Genomic DNA, 12,504 nt, shown 5'->3' on the forward strand with positions numbered 1-12,504 from the left:
CCGCAGGTGCCACCCTTTTTTTTTCGGAGACAGAGTCTCACTATGTCATTCTCGATAGAGTACCATGGCATCACAGCTCACATAACCTCAGACTCTTGGGCTCAAGTGATTTTCTTGCCTCAGCCTCCCTAGTAGCTAGGACTATAGGTGCACACCGCAATGCCCAGCTATTTTTGTTGTTGTTGTTTGTTTAGCAGGCCCAGTTTGAACCCACCAGCTCCTGTGCATGTGGCTGACACCCTAACCACTGAGCCGGGGCTCTGAGCCTAACATTGCTTTTCTTTTTTTTTTTTTTGAGACAGAGTCTCACTATGTCCCCCTCGGTAGAGTGCTGTGGCATCACAGCTCATAGCAATCTCAAATTCTTGGGCTTAAGTGATTCTCTTGCCTCAGCCTCCCAAGTAGCTGGGACTACAGGCACCCGCCACAGTGCCCAGCTGTTTTTTGGTTGCAATTGTTATTGTTGTTTAGCTGGCCCAGGCAGGGTTTGAACCCTCCAGCCTTGGTGTATATAGCCAGTGCCATAACCACTGTGCTACAGGCACTGAGCCTGCCTATTCATTTTTAAAGGTCCAGTTCTCAGGGAGGCGCCTGTGGCTCAAAGGGTAAGACGCTGGCCCCATATGCTGGAGGTGGTGGGTTCAAACCCAGCCCCGGCTAAAAACTGCAAAAAAAAAGAGGTTTTAAAGGTCCAGTTCAATTTGTCCCATTTGAGATACACTAAGATTAACTATGATTGTTTTAATGGTGAGAAAAGAGTATTTTTAAAATCCTTTTCCAATATTTTTTTCTCACTTTTCTGTCAGAAACATGCATCACTTTTTTTTTTTTTTTTTTTTTTGTAGAGACAGAGTTTCACTTTATTGCCCTTGGTAGAGTGCCGTGGTGTCACACAGCTCACAGCAACCTCCAACTCCTGGGCCTAGGTGATTCTCCTGCCTCAGCCTCCCAAGTAGCTGGGACTACAGGCGCCCGCCGCAATGCCCGGCTATTTTTTTGTTGCAGTTTGGCCGGGGCTGGGTTTGAACCCGCCACCCTCAGTATATGGGGCCGGAGCCCTGCTCACTGAGCCACAGGTGCCGCCCACATGCATCACTTTTGTAATCAAAAATACCAAGTTTTGGGCGGTACCTGTGGCTCAGTGAGTAGGGTGCCAGCCCCATATACCAAGGGTGGCTGGTTCATACCTGGCCCCAGCCAAACTGCAACAACAAAAAAAAATAGTCGCTCATTGTGGGGGGTGCCTGTAGTCCCAGCTACTCGGGAGGCTGAGGCAAGAGAATCACCTAAGCCCAAGAGCTGGAGGTTGCTGTGAGCTGTGACACCATGGCACTCTACCGAGGGCAACAAAGTGAAACTCTGTCTTTAAAAGAAAAAGGGTGGTACCTGTGGCTCAGTGAGTAGGGCACTGGCCCCATATACTGAGGGTAGTGGGTTCAAACCCAGCCCCAGCCAAACTGCAACAAAAAAATAGCCCAGTGTTATTGCGGGCACCTGTAATCCCAGCTACTCGGGAGGCTGAGGCAAGAGAATAGCTTAAGTCCAGGAGTTGAAGGTTGCTGTGAGCTGTGATGCCACAGTACTCTACCAAGGGCCATAAAGTGAGACTCTGTCTCTAAAAACAACAACAACAACAACAACAACAAAAATACAAGTTTTTTTTTTGGCTGTTGTCCCAGGGTTTTTTTTTTGTTTGGTTGGTTTTTTGTGTTTTTTTTTTTTTTTGAGACAGAGTCTCACTTTCTTGCCCCTTGTATAGTGCTGTGGCGTCATAGCTCACAGCAACCTCAAATTCTTGGGCTCAAGTGATCCTCTTGCCTCAGCCTCCCAAGTAGCTGGGACTACAGGCACCCACCACAACCTCTGACTATTTTTAGAGTTGAGGTCTCACTCTGGCTCAGTGGTCTTGAACCTGTGAGTTCAGGCAATCCACCCGCCTCACTCAGTCTTCCAGAGTGCTAGGATTATAGGCACGAGCCACTGCACCAAGCTCCCCCAGGTTCTTAAAAATGTTACAGCACAGCAGATAGATTCAAATGGTTCCACACAGTGTTTTGAAATTCATCCCAACTGTAGGCTGAGTGACGTGGAGCTTGGACAGACTGCCAAAGTCTAAAAGCTTCAGCATTTCCTTAGTATCAGGATCTACTTCAGTGATCTCTTCATCCGGGGCTGAGACCTCAGGGACCTAGTTGTCTTTCCTCTCTCCTCCTCCTGCAGCTTAATGGAGATGCCCCTCACGGGGCCCCTCTGGATCCATTTCATCAGGAGTGTGACATAGGCCGCTTTCTTGTTGAGGAGCTTCTTGCTGGGAATGATGGCGATCTCCTCACACACGCACTTGTTCATGTGGAAGTGGTTGCCCAGATCACCGGGACTGCCTTCTTCACAATTTTGGTGCAAATATGGCTCATGTTGGCGGGTCCTTGGTAAAAGAGCCCAACTTTTTTTTAGGAAATAAAAGCTCATTTCCTCTCAGAAATCCTTCCAAATCAGCACCTTAATGCAATTAATCTTTTTTTCTCTGTCACCCTTGGCAGAGTGCCATGGTGTCAGCTCACAGCAACCTCACACTCTTGGGCTCAAGTGATTCTCTTGACTCAGCCTCCCCAGTAGCTGGGACTATAACCGCCCACAACAATGCACTGCAAGTTTTTCTATTTTTGGTAGAGACAGTATATCCTGCTCAGGCTAGTCTCAAACTCCTAAGCTCAGATCTACCCGCCTCAGGCTCCTGGAGTGTTAGGATTACAGGTGTGAGCTGGCTTGCCCTAGTTTGGTGGAATTTATTGTTTTTATATTTGTTCCTGAGGTTCTGTTAGTTCTATTACACTTGGCTCTGTGATTATTTGCTTTTTAGTCTGTTTACTCCACTGGACTGCTTACTCTTCTAGGATGGGGTTCATTCTTCTTTCCTCTCCCTGTTCCCTGTGCCTAGCATAGCTCTAATGCAGAAGCCTTCCATAAAAGCTGAATGGAGGAAGAAAGGAGAGAAGGAATAGCCAGCACCCAGCCCCTGCCACTTTGACAGTGCTTTCTCAGATGTGATGGAAAGCTCATTTGCAGAACAATTTCTCTTCTCTCTACCAGGGGAGGCGGCTCTGCTAGATGAACTGATTATAGTGAGAGGCTAAGCCAGATGGGTGGACTAAATGGGGGAATTCATTTCCCCATGGATATTAAAGATGTTATCTGGCCATCATGTGGCTGCCAGGGCAATCAGCATTGTGGTAGGTGGTTGTGGATGGAGCTCTTTATCTTACGCTGCATCTGCAGCCCAGTTCTGCAAATGCAATAAAGGCTGGCAGCCTGAGATACGTATGCTCTACCCTCCCTACTCCTTCCCGCCCCTTCCACAGCCCATCCTTAGAAAGTTGAGCAGAGTAGACCCCCAATTCCTGTCCTGTCCTCTGCCCAGAAAATCTTCCTTGACTGCCTGGCTCTTCCAAGAGAAGTGACAAGTCAAATGCCTGGGGACTGTAGCTTTACCCCTTGTGTATAACATCTAAGGTTATTGACATTTTATTTTATTTTGTTTTATTATATGTATAAATATATATATACACACACACATATATATATTTCTTTTTTTGTGAGACAGTGTCTCACTTTGTCACCCTCAGTAGAGTGCTGTAGCATCATAGCTCACAGCAACTTCAAACTCCTGGTTTTAAGCTATCCTCTTGCCTCAGGTGGGACCACAGAAGCCCACCACGATGCGTAGCTAGTTTTTAGAGACAGGGTCTTGCTGTTGCTCAGGCTGGTCTCCAACCCATGAGCTCAAGCGATAGATTCCAAGCATGAGTCCCTGCACCTGGCCTGGTTCTTGACATTTATTTATTTATTTGCGATACAGTCTCACTTTATTTTTTTTGAGACAGAGCCTCAAGCTGTCACCCTGGGTAGAGTGCTGTGGTATCACAGCTCACAGCAACCTACAACTCCTGGGCTTAAGCGATTCTCTTGCCTCAGCCTCCCAAGTAGCTGGGACTACGGGCGCCCGCCACAAACAACGCCTGACTATTTTTTGGTTGTAGTTGTCATTATTGTTTGGCAGGCCCTGCCTGGATACCAACCCACCATCTCTGGTGTATATAGCTGGTGCCTTAGCCACTTGAGCTACAGGTGCTGAGCCAACAGTCTTACTTTATCGCCCTTGGTAGAGTGCCATGGCATCACAGCTCCTGGACTTAAGTGATTCTTTTGCCTCAGCCTCCTGAGTAGCTGGGACTATAGGTGCCCACCACAACACTGTTTTTTTGTTGCAGATTTGGCCAGGGCCTAGTTCGAACCCACCACCCTCTGTATATGGTGCCGGCACCCTTACCCACTGAGCCACAGGTGCCACTCAGTTCTTGACATTTAAAAAGGTACCTTTTGGCCAGGCATGATGGCTCATGCCTGTAATCCCAGCTACTTGGGAGGCTGAAGCAGGAGGATCACTTGAAACCCTATCTCAAAAAACAACTAGTTGGGCGGCGCTTGTGGCTCAGTGAGTAGGGCGCCGGTCCATATGCCGGAGGTGGCGGGTTCAAACCCAGCCCCGGCCAAAAAAAACCACAAAAAAAAAAAAAAAAAAAAAAACAACTAGTTAATTAATTAAAAAGTAGTATTTTTTAAATTGTTAATTAATTTTTTTTTTGAGACAGAGCCTCAAGCTGTCGCCCTAGGTAGAGTGCCAGGCATTGTGGTGGGCTTCTGTGGTCCCACCTGAGGCAAGAGGATAGCTTAAAACCAGGAGTTTGCAGTTTTTGGCCCAGGCTGGATTTGAACCCACCACGTCCAGCATATGGGGCCGGTGCCCTACTCCTTTGAGCCACAGGCGCCACCCTGGATAATCATTCTTGTGATTTCCCCTCATACGCATGGTATTTGGAAATAAACCTTTCTCTTATTAATCTGCCATAATTGTGAGTTGATCTTTCAGCGAACCAAATCAAGGGATAAAGGCAAGTTTTACCCTGATCCCTACACAGGGACTATAGGAAACCACCACAATGCTAGGCTAGTTTTTCTTTCTTTCTTTTTTTTGAGACAGAGCCTCACTTTGTCGCCCTCAGTAGATTGCCATGGCGTCATAGCTCACAGCATCCTCAAATTCTTGGGCTCAAGCAATTCTCTTGCCTCAGCCTCCCCAGTAGCTGGAACTATAGGCACCCGCTGCAACGCCCAGCTATTTTTTATTTTATTTTATTTTATTTTTTTTTTTTTTTTGGCCGGGGCTGGGTTTGAACCCACCACCTCCGGCATATGGGACTGGCGCCCTGCCTGATGAGCCACAGGCGCCGCCGCAGCTATTTTTTAGAGATGGGATCTGGTGTTTAGTCAGCTTGGTCTTGAACACGCGAGCTCAGGCAATCTACCCGCCCTGGCCTCCCAGAGTGCTAGGATAGTTTTTCTATTTTTAGTGGAGACAGGGTCTTGCTCTTCCTCAGGCTGGTCCAGAACTCCTGAGCTCAAGCAATCCACCCGCCTTGGCCTCCCAGAGTGCTAGGATTACAGGTGTGAGTAATCACAATACGTTGGTGATGTGAACATACTTGTATGTGTATCCTGATGCAGGTAAGTTTTCCTAAGGCATATTTAGGAGGGTTTTGGCTGAATGGGTTATGCACATTTGATTGTATCAATCAGGTCAGTTTGGAAGCCCAGCAGTAGTGGGATAGTTAGACATCTTCACCAACACTTGATAGTTACAGACTTGTTTAATTTTATTTTTTCCTAATCTGTGCCTTATTGTGGTTTGAAATGTAGTTCATGCTATTTAGCATAGTGCTATGTTTAATGGTGTCATTTCTATCTGCTGTTTTGTGAAGTGTCTATTCAAGTCAGTTGCCCATGTTTTTTCTATTGGTTTATCTTTTTCTCACTGATTTGCTGGAATTCTTTACAGGCCCTAGGCATTTTTGTAAGGATTGTCAGTCTTTATGTCACCCTCAGTAGGGTGACATACAGGGTATCATAGCTCACAGCAACCTCAAATTCTTGGGTTCAAATGATCCCCTTGCCTCAGCCTCCCTCCTAGTAGCTGGGACTACAGGGGCCCACAACACCTGGCTATTGTTAGAGACAGGGTCTCACTCTTGCTCAGCCTAGTCTTGAACTCCTGAGTTTAGGCAATCCACCTGCCGCGGCCTCCCAGAGTGCGAGGATGGACAGTGGTGAGCCAAAGTGTCCAGCCAACTCATAGTTTTTCTTTTCTTTTCTTTTCTTTCTTTCTTTTTTTTTTTTTAGACAGAGCCTCAAGCTATAGCCCTGGGTAGAGTGCTATGGTGTCACAGCTCACAGCAACCTCAAACTCCTAGGCATAAGCGATTCTCTTCCTTCAGCCTCCCAAGTAGCTGGGACTACAGGCACCTGCCACAACTCCCGGCTATTTTTCGGTGGTAATTGTCATTGTCTGGCAGACCCAGGCCAGATTCAAACCCTCCAGCTCTGGTGTATGTGGCCGGTGCCTTAGCCACTTGAGCTACAGGCGCAACCATAGTTTTTCAATAAAGACTAAAATCTACCTGCCTGCTTTCTTTCTCCTGCTGGCAGCCCCTCCCCCATCCCTCCTGTGGGCTTGTGTTTCACAAACTATTGAGGAGTCCAGCAGACCCAAAGGAAATGTAAATTCTTCTCTCTTGTGGGGGGCAGGGGAGGGACAGAGTCTCAAGCTGTCACCCAGGGTAGAGTACCATGGCCTCACAGCTCACAGCAACCTCCAACTCTTGGGCCAAAGCAATTCTCCTGCCCCAGCCTCCCAAGTAGCTGGGACCACAGGCACCTACCACAATGCCTGGCAATTTTTTTTTTTTTTTTGTAGTTGTCAGGCAGGCCCAGGCCAGGTTCAAAGTGCCAGCCTCCATGTATGCGGCTAGCGCCCTACCCACTGAGCTACAGGCATCACCTAGAAATTCTTCTCTTTACATTCTCTTCTTCTTTTTTTTTTTTTTTAATTTTTATTTATTTATTATTTTGTTTTTTTGCAGTTTTTGGCCAGGGCTGGGTTTGAACCCGCCACCTCTGGCATATGGGGCCGGTGGCCTACTCCTTTGAGCCACAGGCACCGCCCTTTACAGTCTCTTCTTCTTTTTTTTTTTTTTGAGACAGACTCTAAAGCTTTTGCCCTGGGTAGAGTGCCGTGCTGTCATAGCTCACTGCAACCTCAGACTCAGGTTGTGGGCATCCTGCTGCCTCAGCCTCCAGAAGCTGCTGGGATTATAGGTGCTCGGGGAGGTGCCCAGCTGGGTTTTTCATTTTTTTTTAATATGTCAGGGTCTCATCCAGACAAGTCTCAAACTTCTGAGCTCAAGCAATCAATTCTCCCACCTCAGCCTCCCACAGTGCTAGGATTACAGACGTGAGCCACCACTCTCAGCCTCATCTGCTTCTTTTTTAGAATTTGTTCCTTAAAGCCTTCCGTAGTTCCTGAGTGATCAGGATGAACAATGGGATATATCTTCAACCTTGCCAGAGGAAAAGCAGTTGGCCAACTTTCACAATACCTTGTGAATTTGACTACAGTTGCTTTTTTGTCTCCCTTAAATTCACCTATCCACTCAACCTGCCTGAGCATCCTTCCTTTCTTTCTTTGGGATGGCACGCCATCTCCCTGCTCTCCGCTCTCTTCCTCCCTCTCTCCTTCTAAGCCATAAATGTTGGAGATTGGGAGTCCCAGTTTCCCAACTGTAGTTGACCTGGTTGGATTACTCAGCAGAACTACAAAGTTCAACCAAAATAGGGCAGGAATTGAAAGCAAAAGTGGGTAGAAACCGAAAGTAAAACTGCAGCAGCAAGGCAGCACAAAATAGAAAGAAAGCAAAAATCACTTGCACAATCTTTAGTATGACAAGGAGAAATTCTAGTTAAAAGCAAGGAGAAAGGCTCGGAGCCTGTGGCTCAGGTGGCTAAGGTGCCAACCACATACACCTGAGCTGGCAGGTTCGAATCCAGCCCAGGCCCACCAAACAATAACAGTTGCAACCAAAAAACAGCCGGGCGTTGTGGCGGGCGCCTGTAGTCCCAGCTACTTGGGAGGCAGAGGCTGGAGAATCGCTTGAGCCCAGGAGTTTGAGGTTGCTGTGAGCTGTGATGCCACAGCACTCTACCCAGGGCAACAGCTTGAGGCTCTGTCTCAAAAAAATGAACGCAGAGGGCGGCGCCTGTGGCTCAGTGAGTAAGGGCGCCGGCGCCATATGCCGAGGGTGGCGGGTTCAAACCCAGCCCCGGCCAAACTGCAACAACAACAAAAAATAGCCGGGTGTTGTGGCGGGCGCCTGTAGTCCCAGCTGCTCGGGAGGCTGAGGCAAGAGAATCGCTTAAGCCTAGGAGTTGGAGGTTGCTGTGAGCCGTGTGACACCACGGCACTCTACGCGAGGGCGGTACAGTGAGACTCTGTCTCTACAAAAAAAATGAATGCAGAGAAAGCTTCAAGAACTAACAAAGAAAGTTGGAAGTGAGTCCCTCTTAGGAGTCAGAGGAGAGAAAAGACTGAGACACAAAGACACCAGTGTAGTTATGAAAGTCCTCTTTCTCTCCAGTTGAAATTGTGTGTAACTCTGTCATTGTCATTATTGTACTTTTCTTTTGAGACAGAGTCTCACATTATTGCCCTCAGTAGAGTGCTGTGGTATCATAGCTCCCAGCAACCTCATACTCTTGGGATTAAACGATTCTCTTGCCTCAGCCTCCCAAGTACCTGGGATTACAAGCACCCACCACAACACCTGGCTATTGTTTTAGAGACTAGTCTCCCTCTGGCTCAAGCTGGTCTCGAACCTGTGAGCTCAGGCAATCCACCTGCCTTAGCTTCCCAGAGTGCTAGGATTATAGGCGTTAGCCACCACACCCAACCTATTGTATTTTTTTTTTTTTGAGACAGAGCCTCAAGTTGTCGCCCTGGGTAGTGCGCTGTGACATCACAGCTCACAGCAACCTCCAACCTCTGGGCTCAAGTGGTTCTCCTGCCTCCACCTCCCAAGTAGCTGGGACTACAGGCATCTACCACAGCGTCCGGCTATTTTTTGGTTGCAGCTGTCATTTTTTTTTTTGTAGAGACAGAGTCTCACTTTACTGCCCTCGGTAGAGTGCCAGGGCGTCACACGGCTCACAGCAACCTCCAGCTCTTGGGCTTAAGCGATTCTCTTGCCTCAGCCTCCGAGCAGCTGGGACTACAGGCGCCCGCCACAACACCCGGCTATTTTTTTGTTGTTGCAGTTTGGCCGGGGCTGGGTTTGAACCCGCCACCCTCGGCATATGGGGCCGGCGCCCTACTCACCGAGCCACAGGCACCGCCCGTAGCTGTTATTGTTGTTTGATGGGCCCAGGCTGGATTCCAACCCACCAGTTCAGGTGTACATGGTTGGTGCCTTAGCCATTTGAGCCACAGATGCCCAGCCAGCCTATTATATTAGTCATTGATTATCTAGGTTTCCTCATATCCACATTCTTTTCCCTTTTTTGGGAAGAGTTTCTGAGTGGTGATCTAACTGTTGAATATTCCTGTGGGCTCTCCAGATTTTCTTGTTCAGCAGACCAGGCTTTCCTCCCATCTACCTTGAAGTCCCTTTCTCTATCCCTTCTCCCTCTCTCTCTCTCTCTCTTTTTTTGGGGGGGAGACAGAGTCTTCCTCTGTTGCCCTGGGTAGAGTGCCCTGGCATAGCTCACAATAACCTCAAACTCTTGGGCTTGAGCAATCCTTCTGCCTTAGCCTCCCAAGTAGTTGGGGAGTATAGGTGTGCCTCACTATACTCAGCTAATTTTTCTATTTTTATTTTACTGTATTTTTTTTTGAGACAGAGTCTCACTATGTCGCCCTCTATAGAGTGTCATGGTGTCACAGCTCACAGCAACCTCAATTCTTGGGTTAGGCGATTCTCTTGCCTCAGCCTCCCAAGTAGCTGGGACTACAAGTGCCTGCCACAACACCTGGCTATTTTTGTTGTTGTTGTTGTTGTTGCAGTTTGGCTGGGCTGGGTTTGAACCCAACAAACACCCTTGGTATGTGGGGCTGGAGCCCTACTCACTGGGGCACAGGCGCCACCCATCTATAGCTAAATTCTAAACCACTGGGTAGAGGATAGTGATGGGAACCATAGAATAATAAATTACATCAGTTAAGATCCTTTAAAATTGGCTTGGCGCCTGTGGCTGAAGTGACTAAAGCGCCAGCCACATACACCTGAGCTGGCGAGTTCGAATCCAGCCTCGGCCCGCCAAACAACAATGAGGGCTGAAACCAAAAAACTAAAAAAAAATAGCCAGGCATTGCAGTGGGTGCCTATAGTCCCAGCTACTTGGGAGGCAGAGGCAAGAGAATTGCTTGAGCCCAGGAGTTGGAGGTTGCTGTGAGTTGTGATGCCACAGCACTCTACCCAGGGTGACAGCTTGAGGCTCTGTCTCAAAAAAAAAAAAACAAAAACATGTGCAGCGCCTGTGGCTCAGTCCGTAAGGCGCCGGCCCCATATACCGAGGGTGGCGGGTTCAAACCCAGCCCCGGCCAAACTGCAACCAAAAAATAGCCAGGCATTGTGGTGGGCGCCTGTAGTCCCAGCTACTCGGGAGGCTGAGGCAAGAGAATTGCTTAAGCCCAGGAGCTGGAGGTTGCTGTGAGCTGTGTGAGGCCACGGCACTCTACAGAGGGCCATAAAGTGAGACTCTGTTTCTACAAAAAAAAAAAAAAATGAAATCCTTTAAAATCACAACTTCCTACTTTGATAGCTCTGTCCATATTTGTCAAAGTGTTAGAGGCACCCAGCACGCCCTATATAAATGCCCCCTGAAAGAAATGAAGATTTTCCCAAGGCTGGGAAGGAAAGGTTGAAAGGAGCAGCCTTGCAAAAATAACAGGTAACGGCTCAGTGCCTGTAGTTCAGTGGTTAGGGCACTGGTGATATACACTGGTGCTGGCAGGTTCCAACCCCACCCGGGCCAGCTAAACAATGACAATTACAACAAAAAATAGCCAGATGAGGGTGGCGCCTGTGGCTCAATAAGTAGGGCGCCGGCCCCATATACCGAGGGTGGCGGATTCGAACACGGCCTTGGCTAAATTGCAACCAAAAAAAAAGAAAGAAATAGCCAGGTGTTGGGGCCGGTGCCTGTAGTCTACTCGGGAGTCTGAGGCAAGAGAATTGTTTAAGCCCAAGAGATGGAGGTTGCTTCGAGCTGTGATGCCATACTATTCTACCAGGGTGACATAGTGAGACTCTGTCTCAAAAAAATTAATTAATTAATTAATTAAAAAATAACAGGTAGGGCGGCACCTGTGGCTCAGTGAGTAGGGCGCAGGCCCCATATGCTGAGGGTGGTGGGTTCAAACCTAGCCCCGGCCAAACTACAACAAAAAAATAGCCGGGCGTTGTGGCGCGCGCCTGTAGTCCCAGTCCCTCAGTCTGGAGGCTGAGGAAGGAGAATCGCGGAAGCCCAAGAGTAAGAGGTTGCTGTGAGCTGTGTGACGTTATGGCACTCTACCCGAGGGCGGTACAGTGAGACTCTGTCTCTACAAAAAAAAAAAACAGGTAAAGAGGAGAGGAGGGAGGAGATAAGACAATTGGGGGGTTCTCACCTAATGTGCACAGTGTGAGGGTGTTTGGCCCCCTGTGTGAAGGGCTTACGTACAATTTGAACTTTATCTTAGAATTGAAAACAGTGTAACCTGAATATTTGTACCCTCATATTACATGAAATTTAAAAAGTCAGGTAAATGCCTAATCCTATAGTTTTGTGTTAATAGTAAAAGATCAATCCTATAAATAAATTATTTCACTAACAGACACTCTACCGTGAGGGAGTTCTATTTTGCACTACTTTTTTGGGGGGGGGAGGGGACAGAGTCTCACTATGTCACCCTCAGTAGAGTGCTGTGATGTCACAGCTCACAGAAACCTCAAACTCTTGGGCTCAAGCTATCCTCTTGCCTCCCTAGAAGCTGGGATTATAGGCGCCTGCCACAATGGCCTGGCTATTTTTTAGAGGCAGGCCTCGCTCTTGTTCAGGCTGGCCTCAAACTCGTGAGTTCAAGTGATCAAACACTTCAGCCTCCCAGAGTGCAGAGATTACAGGTGTTAGCCACCACGCCCGGCCCTTATTTTGCACTACTTCTGAAATGGGCTGACAAACAGGAAGAGGTGTAAATCTTTCTCTTTCGAAATTGTTTTCATGAATCTTTTTTTTAGGACAGGCCCAGTAAAAGATTATGAGAGAGATTAAGAGTGCATGTGGTGAAAATAAGATGGAGTCAGTCAGGCTAGGGCCAACATAACACAGCTGGTCTGGTGGCTTTATGTCCTAAGTGACCTTTACCTTCTGTCTCCCATTCTTACTGTTTTATAAATTTAGTTCCCACCCTAAAGAAGCCTATTTTGAGTAGTTTAAGTGGATTGATTTAGGAGATTAACTTCTGAATTGGAATGTTATTTCTGGTTATGGGTTATGTTGATTATTATTGTTTAAGATGAAGATTAATATGGTTTTTACTTTGAACTTTCACGTATAAAACTGTGATTTTAGAAATGGAAG

The sequence above is a fragment of the Nycticebus coucang genome, chromosome 6 (genome assembly GCF_027406575.1).
Source record: "Nycticebus coucang isolate mNycCou1 chromosome 6, mNycCou1.pri, whole genome shotgun sequence".
NCBI classification, from domain to species: Eukaryota; Metazoa; Chordata; class Mammalia; order Primates; family Lorisidae; genus Nycticebus; species Nycticebus coucang.